The sequence below is a fragment of the Eublepharis macularius genome, chromosome 9 (assembly GCF_028583425.1).
Source record: "Eublepharis macularius isolate TG4126 chromosome 9, MPM_Emac_v1.0, whole genome shotgun sequence".
In the NCBI taxonomy this organism is placed as follows: Eukaryota; Metazoa; Chordata; class Lepidosauria; order Squamata; family Eublepharidae; genus Eublepharis; species Eublepharis macularius.
In genome coordinates, this window is record NC_072798.1 from 85,713,525 (window position 1) to 85,728,275 (window position 14,751).

The 14,751-nt window shown below is 44.9% G+C and overlaps 1 protein-coding gene across 2 annotated transcripts in view; it reads right to left on the minus strand.

The window, feature by feature from the left end:
- Positions 1-13,134, minus strand: part of TRABD (TraB domain containing) — a 39,082-nt gene extending 25,948 nt beyond the window's left edge. For both annotated transcript variants that reach the window (XM_054989000.1, XM_054989001.1), the window contains exon 1: positions 12,983-13,134. The gene's annotated coding sequence lies outside the window, so the exon portion shown is untranslated. The remainder of the gene's footprint in view (positions 1-12,982) is intronic.
- Between the last annotated feature and the right edge of the window lie 1,617 nt (positions 13,135-14,751).

A 14,751-nucleotide genomic window follows, 5' to 3' on the forward strand; every position in this document is an offset into this window, starting at 1 on the left:
TGAAAAAGTACATTATACAGACAGAAAGTCTTGCACGGTTACAGCTTTTATTTATTTAAAGCATTTCTATGCCGCCTTTCCACTCGAATAGGGTCCTAAGGCAGTGAACAGTAAACATTTAAAGCATTCCAAAATTAAAAACATCAACAACAGAGGGAAACAGATGCATCTCCCCAAGGAGGGAGTTTCAAAGTTTTGGCACCACTGTGAAGGTCCTTTTCTCAGGTTACCATCCAGCTAGTCTCAGATGGCAGGGGCACCTGAAGCAGGGCCTCCAAAGATCATAGAATCATAGGGTTGGAAGGGACCTCTAGGGTCATCTAGTCAACCCCCTGCACAATGCAGGAAATTCACAACTACCTCTCCCTCCCCACCACACACCCACTGACCCCTGCTCCATGCCCAGAAGATAGCAGAATACCATCACGATCCCCAGCCAAACCGGCCTGGGGGAAATTGCTTCCTGACCCCAAGGTGGTCATTGGCATGACCTTGGCCATGTAAGAAGGGCCCCCGAGAACTAAGCACTGAAGAAACCCTTCCTGCCCTCCCTCTCATGATCTGCCCAGGTTCACAGAATCAGCATTGCTGTCCGATGGCCATCTGGCTTCTGCTTAAAAACCTCCAAAGACCAGAGTGATCAGATGACCAGAGTGGACAGGTAGGTTCACATGGGAGAAGATATGCTGGCAGCATGCTGTATAGGGTTTTAAAGGTCAATAGCAGTACCCTAAATTGGGCTTGGAAACAAATTGGGAGCCAGTGTAGACAGAACAAGACTGGAGTCTGAATCAGCATTGCATGAAAAACTCAAGTTTTGCTCCCCATCCTTTACTTAGACAAGAAGGCTCCTCCAAGTCAGAAACAACAAATATCAAAGAAGAAACCTCAAAGGTCAAAAGGAATAAATTGATATTAAGAATTTTTAAAATTTTAAATGTAGTTTTGAATTTCAAAGTGTAAAGTGTCAACATGCAATTTCTAATAATTAATACACATAAATATCAATAGATCATCTCACAAATATCCAATAAATATCCAAATATACAATTATGTACAAATACAATCAAGAGTTCAACCGGTAAAGTTCCATCCTATGACGATCATGCAAGTCTTCCAGAGATGTACTCCGTGATGTAATTCTATTTGCTTGTTCCTTTATAGGTATTCAAATGGAGTTTTCTTCAAAGGACAATGCAGTCCAATGGTTATAGTAGATGGCTAAGCATGAGCTCAAGAGCCTGATGGGTACTGCCAGCTTGTTATTCCATTTCGGCAAATTCAAAGGCTCTTAATTATACATAAATCACTCCATCTGAACACCTATAAAGGAACAAGCAAATAGAATTACATCACAGAGCATCTCTCTGGAAGACTTGCATTATTGTAATAGGATGGAACTTTACCGGTTGGATTCCTGATTGTATTTGTACATAATCGCATATTTGGATATTTATTAGATATTTATGGGATGATCTATTGATATTTATGTGTATTAATTATTAGAAATTGCATGTTGACACTTTAGCACTTTGAAATTCAAAAATACATTTAAAATTTTAAAAATTCTTAATATCAGTTTATTCTTTTTGGCCTTTGAGGTTTCTTCTTTGATATTGGCCATATCCTTTACTTGGCTGTCCTCTGAGAAGCAAATGCTGATATAGCAAACCAAACATTGGTCTAAACTGTCAGTGAAAGCAGATGACTGAAACCAGTATGAAAAAGAACTCTCGGTTAACAACTTCAATCTTTCACCAACCCCTAGGTCCCCAGGGGTTGACCAAAACACACTTGAGAGGGGAAACAAAACATACTTGAGAGGGACAAGAGACCCTTACACCCCAGGGTAGACCACTGCCACCAATTTTCTCCAACTAACCCTAAGCTCTGAGACCAAGGAAATAAAGTCTCCAGTGGTACCAGGTGTTAATCAAGAAGTCAGCCCTGCAAGGTAGACCCCTTGCCAGCTGACTTCCACCTAAACAGTTAACTGGCAGCTGGGTCAAATAGACCAAAGTGCGGGATTCAGACTGAAGTTCAAAACCCAATAACACCACCCAAGAATAAAGTTGAATATATCTATGAAGAATTGTGTAAAAAGATCACATACGTGCAAAAGCAGGATAGTAAAATAATAAAGCCTGCTTAACTAAAATCACTAAATTGCTCAGCAGGATCATCTGTCTGATAAACCAGGTGTTACCTTGTAAAGTCACTTGGCAAAGTCCAAACAGAACCAAACACCAGGGACTAGCTTTCCAGTCTAGTCCCAGAACAAGATAGCCAAGGGCCAGCAACCGTCTCTGACTGCTGATCTAGGGGCAAAGAGCAAACTTAGAAACTCCATTTTTATTCCATATTGATCTGCAACACGGGCGATTCTAAGAACTAGTTAGGGCATTGCTAGAACATCTGAACGTGGCTCTCTGCAGCCGAGTGATGGCACCCACCAGAGCCCCACTGATTCTTAACCAGGTGGAGTGCAGGAGGCAAACCTCTCGGGCCCTTGGCCTTCATATTCCCATGAACTCCCTTGCACCTGGGTTCTGCAAAACATATCCAGACTTATCTCTCTGGCAACTCTTTCCACTGCGTTTTCCAGACGTGTCCATTGAGCCCTAAATTCAATCACTTGGATTTTCTCAGGCATACTTCTTCAGCGGGATATAGCCAAAGCTTGCTTTAAAAAAGAATTAAAGAGATACCGCAGAGCTGAAGGAAATCAAGGTAAGCACCTCGGTTCTAGAAGTTCAAATTTATTCATGAATACGAAAGATGATCGAAAATTCTTTCCACTTCACTTTCAGCTGATGCTCTCCTATAACAATCACTGTGTGAAGTTCCACATTTTCGCTCCATCCTGTTTCACACATGCAGGAGGATAGTTGAGACCCAAGGTGGCTGAAAGGACTTCACCACTTCGAACAGCATATGAAGGTTTTGAATGTTTAGTTACACTAAATATTGCAAAAAGAAAACCAGACCAGCAAACAGAGAGAGAGGATAGACTCACTCTTCTTGCCAAGGCATTTAAAAAAAAAATTCTATGAAGTTTTCTGTCTGAAGAAACTGGAATCTCCTACCGGCAAGTCTGAAGTGGTACAGTCCATTCTGCCACCTCATTCTCCTGCTTGCGTGAACTGGTCCTTACACACTCAAGGAACTGGCCTCACTATTGTTGTATTGTCTTTTGTAAAAAACATTTAATACTTGAGCCAGTTTCCAACAACAACAACAAAAATAAATTCCTATTAGAAAGCTACAACCAAAATCCTGTTGACAAAATTAACTCTGTTGCCTCCATGGCAGCACACAGACATTATAAATTGTTAATGATCCAAGAATTGACATTATAATAAGTAATTCTTTTCCTCTTTTAATTTGTTGTGGTTTATTTGTTCAGGCCATTGTCCGTAACAAAATAAGATACACTTAATACTACCAATTTCATCTTCCGCAAGTACTAAAACCATATGCTCTCCAGTGAAGGATACACGATTCCAATGCTACGCTTCAACAAGCTATTACATCTACTACACACATCACTTTAATATTCCTCGACTGCCTGGAATGACTAATCTAGTTACTTTTTCTATTACAAACGGAGTTTCTATTATGATGTTGTATTCTACATGTTCCACTATCATTAAACCCATCTCTGAAGCTTGAAAAGAATATTACTTTCTGAAGCCACGGAACAGGAGAGATTTTTGGTTTGACATCTTTGAGCTACCCAAACGGTATGTTTGTTTATGTTTATTACGGTCCTAAGACCAGCATACAGATCAATCAGAAAAAAAATACAGTTTAAAAGAAGAGATTGATTTTAACAGCTTTTGAGATGCAAATCCCATAGTTTTAAGAATCAGTGCACAGAATTTAGCCGCTTGACATGCAATCGTAAGATTATCAGGTAAAAACCAGTGAAGCCTTGCTTTATTGATAAGATATATGACCAGGGATCATATCAAATACTGGAGTAATAAATCTAAGACGAGCCTCCCTATAAAATGGGAAGCTAAAAAACATATGCTCTACAGACTCGACCTCTCCTGGGAGGCATGAGCACAACCTTTGTAGGCGTGGGATTTTATTATACCTGCCTTTGATAACCGCAGATGGAAGAGCGGAACACCTGGCTAGCGCGAACGCCCTTCCGAAACTATATACTTCCACAGAGGCCAAGTACACGGCCAGCTCAAAAGTGCTTTTGATGTTTAGCAGCACTGCAGGTGTGGATGCACTGAAGATGTCAGATTGATGTTCAATATCCTCTTACCCAAACCTTATTCAAAAGATTTAGATGCAGAAGCTTAGTGGTGCATCTGAACCAAGGCTTCACACGGCAGCAATGTGTCTGACCTGCTACTCACTTGCAGAGTGATAGGGTTACATAGTCACGGGAAGATAGTAAAAGTAGGAATTGCCGCAAAGAGCCATGTCAGAGAGTCGCCTGGCGAGGAACCAGTCACAGTGGTGACTCCTGCATGAATCAGAGGAACTTTCTCAGAAATAAGACAATTACAGCGTCCATCTACTGGAAATGGGACCTACGAATTCGGGAACACCAGTGAAGCACCGCGCCTAGGTCATCACTGGCAGAAGCTACTGAGGAACCACTTCTCCTAAATATATATGTGTGTGCATGTGTATGGGGGTAAAAATCCACAGGTTACTGTATGAAACAGCAATTGTTATTTAATAGGTAACAGTTGGTTATACCTCGAGAAGATGTTCAACATTTTGGTGCATTTTTTTTTAAAAGGAAAGGTATTTATGTATTGTTGAAGGCTTTCACGGCTGGAGAACGATGGTTGTTGTGGATTTTCCGGGCTGTATAGCCGTGGTCTTGGCATTGTAGTTCCTGACGTTTCGCCAGCAGCTGTGGCTGGCCTCTTCAGAGGGGTAGCACCGAAAGACAGAGTGACACTGAGAGATCTCTGTCTTTCGGTGCTACCCCTCTGAAGAGGCCAGCCACAGCTGCTGGCGAAACGTCAGGAACTACAATGCCAAGACCACAGCAATACAGCCCGGAAAATCCACAACAACCATCGAAAGGTATTTAGTTTAAAATACATTTTTTATTCACTGTTTCCTCCACAGACAAAACCCGATAGATGGCTACTGGGTCCATAAACTTACAGAGGTTACTTTTGAAAAACTGAACTATGCTACTAGTTTTATGCAGGTCAGCGTCAAGTTGAAGTTAATTTCACACATAATTCTGAATGCAGCCTTTTGAGGACACTGCAGGTGCATATATCCACGAACCCCAATGTTTCATTCTCATGACACTGAAGGGCTGCTAGCCTTGTTAAATCAAATGCCTTTCGTTCTAGAAATACCAATCAAAGTATGACTTCAGCCTCCACGATGAAAGAGCAGCATGGTACATAAAAGCCAGTAGTGCTAGCAGATAGGGTGCCCGAGTTCAACAGAAAGACCTCGGTTGAAGATTACAGGGAAACAATCTGAGACCTACTTCATGAAAAGCACATGTATCTCTTCTCTATATGGACTGTAGTGTCCACAATAGTGCAATCTTCTTGTTCATGGAATTGCTTTATATTTGGCCTACTGAGTGGAAGACTCGCCTACAGAGTGGAAGGCCCAGCATGGAAGAGGAATGAAGAATTATAGGCCTGGGTCACAGTTTTTCCAATAGCGGGCCACATGATCTACGAGGCTGTACATCCATCTGCAATCTTAGCCACGCAATAACACTGCCGTAGCAACCTCATAATCAAACATCAGAGTCGAGAGGGTCCACACTTGGCATACTCATACTGAACATGACACAAACAACAGTGAGTTAAAACACCCTGGAGTTTTAATTAGTATCTATTTTCCTTTGGTCAGTAATTCTTCGTAAGGCCGCAGTTTCTGCAATTATAGCAGAAGTAAAACTGAACAGCTCAAGAAATGTTTTAAAAGTCTCAGGTGGGCCACATTCCGAGGTCAAGCCAGCTGGGGTCATCCTGTCAAATCTCGCTCTTCTCATCTGCAGAAGTAGCAGGTTGTGACTGCCTTTGTGACAAGGCCCTCTGACTTTAGAATGCCTGGCCTCCATTCTATTAGCAGAGTATTTAAAACAGGCCACTCCTTAACTTACTTTCCAGATGCAAAGCGCGCTCTGCTATCTGATGCAGTTTAGATTTCTAGTCATTGATCCAAGGGTCAAACTTGGGTGTTGAACATAGATCTGTTCTGTTGTTTTACAAACACAAGAAAAAGAAACTGAGAGCAGCCAGAGAGAAAAGCAGCTCCCAAGGCTTCTTCTAGCTAAAATACAGATTGAGAAAGGTACATACGTTCGATCATTGATATAGTTTAGCTCCACCTTAACAGTACCTGACTAGCGATAATCAGGTGAGCTAGAAAGTGGTTAAATGTCATTTTCTCCAACTGCACACTCGGTCCACAGTTATGCTTACACCGTGGCTCAAGTACATGAACTGTGACAGTGAGCAAGAAATCAGAGACAGCAAGTTTTTTAAAAGTAAGTCTAACCAATCCGCTGCTTGGCAAGGAGGGAGGAGGCTCGGAAGACCAAATCCAGCTCCCTTGGCCCAAATAACAATGCAACACAACTTTGAATTCATTTTAAAAGGCTTTGTGCATAAAGACTTTAGCTATTGCGATTCGGTTTCGTTTTCGCAGCCATGTCGGACGCTCCTCTCGGCAGGTCCGAGAGGAAGCGGCCGAGCCACCTGGCCGGGCGGCTGATCTGCAAAGGTTAGCCCCCAGACTCTCAGGCAGGGAGTCTGAGTCCGGGACGCGCCGGGAAGAGCCCTCTGACAGATCGAGGCAGGGGGTAAATCGCCCGTTTGTCCCTATGGAGGCCGGCAGACGAGCGCGGCATCTAGTGTGCTGCCGGGCCATGGAAAACGGCAAGGAGCAGGATTAGGCGAAAGCCTGCAAGTAAGCGAATCCCTTCTGTTACTACAAGCGTTGTGAGGAGTGGTGGGGTCTGAAGGTTAGAAGACTCGGATTTTTCCCCCCTCATAGAGTCTCGGAAGATTGGCGGTTCCCCCCCCCCCTAAAATGGCAGCGAAAAAGCAGAGTCCTTCTCTTGGCAAGTCAGTTACGGCGGCCTTGCAGAGGGGCGAGACGCTTGAAGAACTGGTTAAAAGAGCGGTTATGGAAGCCATAAAACCCTTTGTTGACAAGCTGAATGAAACAGATCAAAGGGTGGGCTTAATTGAAAGCGATGTGAAAGCCATTAAAGAAGCAGCGGGGGGGGGCAGAGAAGTCTGCCCGGGAAAGTGCGTCACTTACGAGAGCAACGAACAGGGAATTAAAGTTGGTGGAAAACCAGCTGATCGGACTGCAAGTGGAGCGAACACAAGCCATTTTGCGTCTCCAGAATGTTAAAGAGGAGGAAAAAGAGGATTTATGGGATCTCGCCTCGGAACTTTTAGCAACACCCGCGAGGGCAACTAAAGAAGAAGTGAAAAGCGCCATTTTGGGAGTCCGTCGGGCATCTTCAAAATATGCAACGAAGCGGCAGCTGCCTCGCGAGATTGTTATCGAGTTTTCATCTAGGAGGGTCCGGGACAGTATCCTATATAATTCATACAATGCGGAATTGGACTTTCTGGGAAATAAAGTCAAGATATTGAAGGACGTTCCATTTTTAGTGCGGAAGAAAAGATTTAAGTACAAGATGTTGGCAGCTCTTTTGAGGGAACGGGACATAAAGTACAAATGGCTACTCCCGGAAGGAATCGGGTTTAGTTATAAAGATAAAGCTTACAAGATTAATTCGGAAGATCAGCTAAGGGATTTTGTGGATAAAAATCCAGAATTTGGACCAGACACCAAGCAAAAAGAAGAGGATCCGAAGCCTGAAGGGAGGGGGGAGGCAATGAGCGCTCCGGCGGTAGCTGCGCAGAGGGAATTGCGCCCGAGGCCCAGGGGAGGGGAAAAGATTTAATTTGAGCTGTAATTTGTAATTTGTATGATCAACCACTCCGTCACTATTTTATTAAGCTATTTTTTTACTGTGGCAGTATGAAGGGAAAGCATTGAAACGTAGTGTTTAGTGTTTGTAGGTTACCTTCCCCTTTTTTTCCACCCCCCCCTCCCCTTTCTCTTTTTTCTCCCTTCCTTCCCATCCCTTGTGCTATTGTAGTCTTTTGTAGTTACTGTTTTGTAGGTTATGTATGTATGTAGTAGTTTTGTATGTTAGATATTGAAAAATAAAAAATATTATTAAAAAAAAAAGACTTTAGCTATTGCATCGGAGAGGAGAACTATGCATGCAGAACCCACTTTTATGCACTGTTCTTTATTTAGCTTTATTGTGCTAAAGCAAATGTAGCTCCTACCTGGGCTCAGGTGAGTGGGTGAAAACAGTTGTTCTGGATTAATGAACTCAGAATGGATGAGGGTGATCTCAAATAAGTGCCTCCAAATCAGCGTATCGTTCATGTAGTTCTATTTTTATCCATCATCTTGCAGGTGCAGCTCACTTGTTGCAAACGAAACGTTTGACTTGCCACCTACTCCTTCCTACAACCATCTGAAATGACCAGAGACTGTGCTACGTTTAGACACCCAGGACACTTTCAGGAACAAATGACAGCAGAATCAAACAGCTGAACTCCGGTGCCTTGTTTTAAACCTTCAAAAATAGATCAGAATTTTTCAGGTGAATAAGTTCGTAACCTGCCCTACAACCCACCCTGAATCTTGACATGATTATATCCATGAAACAAATATGGGGATCTAATAGGCCAGGGTAATTTTTAACTGCACATTTAAATGGTTATTACCTTTAAAAGATTAGTAATAGTGTCCATTATTTTACCAGAAGACGTAAAGCAGGGGTCCCCAATCTTTCTGAGCCCGTGGGTACCTCTGGAAGTTTGAGAGAGAGTGGGGAATGCCACTCCAAAATGGCTGCCACAGGAAGAGGGGCCAAACACAATACCTCCCTGCTCATTCTGCAGAGGAACCACAGAAGGGGAAGAAAGAGAACGAAGAATTTTTAAAAAAATGGAAATTCCAAGGGCACAGAGATGTGGGAATACATAGATGGGAATTCTGAAAGGAGAATGGAACCACACAGAGACTAAGGGACAAACTACAAGTGACAAATGACACAGGTTGGACACTAGTCAGCTTCCCTCAAGTTTTGATGGGAAATGTAGGCAGCTTGGCAGAATGTTGGACAAGTGACAGTTGAAAAGTCCATTGGACAGCAGTCAGAGAGCCAAGCTGCAAGACCAGGATGCCTACATTTCCCATCAAAACGTGAGGGAAGCTGACAAGTGTCCAACCTGTGTCATTTGTAGCTTGGCCCTAAGAAAATCCCATGTGCTTATTAGTCCTACTGATCCTCCAATGGCTGTATTGAAGCTACAGAAAACCCTTTCATTTCAATGAGGGCAGCCAATAAGAATCCCTGCCTTACAACAGTTCTGCCCAATTTCTGACAAGCTTGGTGGGGGCCAGGGAGAGTACTAGTTTGGTGTAGTGGTTAAGAGCGGCAGGACGCTAATTTGGAGAACTGGGTTTGATTCCCCACTCCTCCGCTTGAAGTCAGCTGGGTGACCTTGGGTCAGTCACAGCTCTCTTAGAGCTCTCTCAGCCCCACCCACCTAACAGGGTGATTGTTGTAAGGATAACAATAACACACTTTGTAAACCGTTCTGAGGGGTCGTTCAGTTGTCCTGAAGGGTGATATATAAACTGAGTGTTATTATTATTATTACTAGTGGGTGCCACACAGTGCGCATGGATACCACATTGAAGAACCCTGATCTAATGAATAAGCATTAATAATAACACTCACAATACAACACACCATGAAGATTTGGCTTTCAAGTCTATTTTTTGAGACACGCAAGTCAGTGAGGATAAGTAAACAACCATTTAGTCATCATACCAGTCACACCAGTTTTAAGCCAGTGCATGCCAAGTACGTGACAAGCACTAGCGTAAGCGGGACAGAATCAGACCAAGCTCTTGGCCTAACAGAATCCTATTTCTCATCAATCTAGTTGACCTTTCCAGCTGAGAACAATCATGATGTATTCATTTTCTGTGCTCTTTAAGCCCTTTGCTAAATAAATGTATGACGTAAACGGCAGGAGAGTGAAGACCACACATGACAGACTGAATGCGCACACTAGATGTGATATATCTCATAACAGTCAAGGCAGATATCAAAGTTTTTCATTGCCTTCACAGCGGCAGGGACCTCGGTTCAAAAGAAGCTCCCTGCTGCATACAGCACACCATGTTCACAACACAAAATAGACATATTTAGTATTACGCACTAATCAACGTAACACAGAGATAGCCGAAGAATCCTACACAATATATCACAAATGGCCAAACTGTGGCTTGTAAATTGTGTGCAGCCTAATATTAATTCTGTTCAAGAAAATGAACAAAAGTAGAATTTGATGTACTGTCGAAGGCTTTCACGGCCGAAGGTCTCTGTCTTTTGGTGCTACACCTCTGAAGATGCCAGCCGCAGCTGCTGGCGAAACGTCAGGAACTACAATGCCAAGACCACGGCAATACAGCCCGGAAAACCCACAACAACCATCAAAAGTAGAATTAAAAGAACTTTATGAGGATCTTGATTTTTTTTTTAATTCTGTGGATATCAGATGCCAACTCACAGGAATTTGAAATGTCTTGTGACCCTTGTGTTGAGGGCATAAAAACCGCTGAAGATGTTTCCAGATAGCAGTCAGGCAGATAAAGTTAACGTGGCCTCCATACTAACCCGCTGGCTACTTACAAGCCACAGACATCTGTAGTTTCTATTCGGTCCAATGGCTGTAAATAGTGTTTCATTCTCTTCTTGGCTTACTAGAACCACAACGTTCAGTTAGTCTCAGCTATTAGAAACAATAAAGTGACAAAATACAACTTCTGAGTACTTAGAAGACTAGTCATAGACTCTAAAACAGTTTACAAGTGTAGTTCTAAGCACTGTCTCTAAAGAACAGGCCCCTGCTGAACTCAGTGGAATTTATTTCCGATAAGGATCATGCGGTCAGGACCTATTAAGACATTACACCCACCATATGGAAGCCTCTTGTCAGTCCTGAGGAGTTTAGTGCCCATGACGGAAACCCAAATGGAAATCCTCTTTTCTAAAAATGTATTACAAGTTAAAGATATGTTAGTCTGCCTTGTAAGCTTCTGTGTGGTGGTGGAGTGTCCTCAAGTTATAGCCTAGTTATGGCAACCCGTGGTGGGGTGTTCATGGCAAGAGTCTAACAGGGGTGGTTTGCCAGTGCCTGCCTCTGCAACCCTGGCCTTCGTTGGAGGTCTCCCATCCAATTACTAACCAAGGTTGACCCTTCTGAGGGCCAAGCTACAAGTGATGAATGACACTTGAACGGCAAGTGTATTTCTCCCTGTTCACTTGCCCTCCACTCAATCCACTTGCCGTTCAAGTGTCATTCGTCACTTGTAGCTTGGCCCTAAGATCTAGCAAGATCAGGCTCACCTGGGCTATCCAGGTCAAGGCAGAGAACTTCTGTAGTCGCTTTAAAGTGGTCCGTGTGGTTAGGCCTCGGTGCACGCATTCACTCCCTACGCAGATTGGGCAAGCTTCTTCACACCACTGTGGACCTTCTTTGCCGTTAAAGGACTGTCTCCAAACAATCACATGACCTGCGTCATGAACCACTACACGTCTGCAGTGCAGTCACCATACGGGGTACAGCCGCGGGGTACTACGGGTACAGCTCCCATAGTAAAGACCAGCTTTTAGACACGATAGCACACCGAAGTTAAAACCAGGATTCGGAACACTCCGGACTGCAATCTACTCAAACAATGAGTCACGTTGAGTTCCTTGTTTACAGCTGTTTCGAGCCGTGCTCTCGCTAGGAAAACACTACCCTCAAATGTTACAAACATTCTGAAAATGTCTTACACAACAGTTTCTTAAAACAGGGCAGCGTTTTCAGAAAACTCTTCTACCAGTCAAAAACTTGTCCTGGAGAATCCAAGCCATATAACCTCGAACAGCAAAGTTAGCAGAGGCCGTAGACTTTTTGCAAACCTGACATTATTAACACAAGAAATGAAACTCGATTCCATATTTTTTCCCCCAATGAAAGTTGCCTACTACAATAACCTCTCTCGGATGGCTCACAAGCCCAACCACTGCCCATCAATACACATGAATGAGCAGCAACACTGCTTGCTAAAAGCATTATGCCTAGAGGGTAAGTGGTAACCTGCACTGGACCACGCACACTCGTCTGACCCCTGACGAAGTTCAGAAATCCCCAGTGACTGGAACACCAGCAGCAGCATAAACCACCCCTTCTGGTACCTGGCAAACTAACTAAGCTACTTGTTAAGGGGCGGGTGGAAGAAAGAAGGCAACATAATGAGAAGAGCAAATACGTGTCCTTACGACATGCGGTGGGGCATGTCCTTCTAAGCAGCCTGGCTCCAAAGCAGGCCCTAAGGAAGGCTTTCCAATTCCAGCCTCCCCAACACCACACGCCCCTGGAATCCTACTTGAAAAGTGCTCTGCAACTCCCCCCCCCCCCCAAAAAAGTGGGGAAAGCACCTAAACCTTTCCAAGCGCGCGACTTTGTGCATCTTACCACTCAAAAAATCCGCCTATGTCACAAAATATTCGCTAGTTTTTAAAGTGCCACGGGACTTTTTCCCAGGCTAGGGAATGTATGGAGGAAGTTGGAAAGGGGGCTCCAGAATAGTTTTATTCCACTTTCTTCCCTAGAGCCCACCGTGGGCCGCGGAACTCCAAGCGACATGAAACTCTCCCCTTTGCTCTCCAGTCCTTTCCCTCGGCTCGCACCCTGAAGAAAGGTCCCGGGGGCTTCCCCGCCCAGCCTCGTCTTGCTCCACCGCCGCCTCCACCTCCGGGCGACCGGCGAGCCACGCACCGCAAGGGCAGCGTCCCCCTCGGACCAACTCGGTGCCAACCGAGCAGGAAATGAAGCGCGCCCCCTCCGGCCCCGGGACTTACTTCGCAAGCCCCGCCGCGACCGGCCTGTGCGGCTGTCGGGGGCTTCGGGGGCCGCTCGGACTCGCGCCGGGTGCGGGAAAGAGTTTGGCGGCGGAGAGCCGAGGACGGGGAACGGAGCCCTCCGGATGCTGGCGGCACATTAGCCCGACAACATGTTGGATTAGTCATTCATATAGGTGGGGAGGGTGCGCCGCGACGCCTTCTGGGCGCCGTAGTCCCGCTCCGCTTCCTGCTTCGCCTGGCCAGGCGGGAGGAGAGCCGCGCCCCCGAACTACAACTCCCAAGGTGCAGAGCTAGGCGCATGGGCAGGCGGCGCGGAGTTGGGCTCTGCCCGCCCAGCTTGGGCGACGGGGCGGTCCTGCGCGTTCCAGCGGCGCAGGGCGGCGTGATCGGGATCGGTTTGGCTACGTTTAGTGGTCTGGTTGGGACTGCTAGATCAAGATGGGTAGAGGTGTTAGTCTGCCTGTAGCAGCAGAAGAGAGCAAGAGTCTAATAGCACCTCTAAGACTAACACATTTTGTGGTAGGGTATGAGCTTTTGCGAGTCGCAGATCACTTCTTCAGAATGTGAGTCCATCTGTCCTTATGTCTAGTAGAGGGGAGTGATTTCAGATGCCAAATAACAATAGCCGGTGTGATTGGATAGGGTGGGGTATGCAGAAGGGTGGTGGGTGTGGAGAAATCAGCATTGGTAATGAGACTGGAAGCCTAGGTCTCCATCTGAAATCGGTCCCCTCGCCAAGATGTAAGGACAGATGGACTCATGTTCTAGCTGTATCTGAAGAAGTGAGCTGTGACTCAGGAAAGCTCATACCTGACCACAAATTTGGTTAGTCTTATAGGTGTTACTGGACTCTTGTTCTTTCTACTGGTTGTGTTTGGGGCAGATCTGAAGGGAGTTGGGGGATTGCTTCTGGTCCATAAGCGTCTACAGTTTGCCCCATAGGACAGGCTGTGCAGCCGCTTTCCTCCCTGCCCAACCAGATCCTTTGCATGTTTACTTGGAAGTCCTCCAGTTTACATTTTGGAGGTCTTTCCTTCATAGGGTCACCATAGGTCAGAGGTGACTTGACAGCACTTAACACACAAGCAAAGTTACTCCAGTATAAGCCCATTGGTTTCAATTGGCTTAGACTGGAGTAACTGCTTAGGATGTCACTGAAAGTCTCATATTTTTTCCAGCTTAATAGATATTGTTAGCCATTATTAGGCTTTTATATAGCTTCATAGTCAATTGTAGTACAGAATTACTAATTATTTAGTTATATCATTCTGAATACAAGAATATGTTTGTAATGAAAATTTCATAAATAAAAACAAAAATATTTTACTTAACTAACGAAATGGGACGGGATGAGAGCCAGTAGGATGCCATCCATGCCAGACTAAACTGCTGGCCGGCTGAGCTAGCCAAGTATGGAAGCAGCCTGTTTTGAATAGGGCTGCCAGCTCCGGGTTGGGAAATTTCTGAAGGTTGAGAGGTGAAGCCTGGAGAGCCAGGGTTCGGGAGGGAAGGAACCAAAGCAGGGTATAATGCCAAAGAGTCCACCCTCCAAAGCACCCACCCTCAGTTCTCCCGGAGAACTGAACTCTGTGGCCTGAAGATCAGTTGTAATTCTGGGAGATCTCCAGCCACCACCTCATTCTGAAGGTTTCCCCCCTGCTCCTGAAGAGGCTGGTTGGCAAGTGTGGTTTTTCAACATGTTTGTTCTACGACACATCCTGTCAAACTCCAGTTAGCGTGCAAGCCTCCTCTCTTCTGGAGACAGC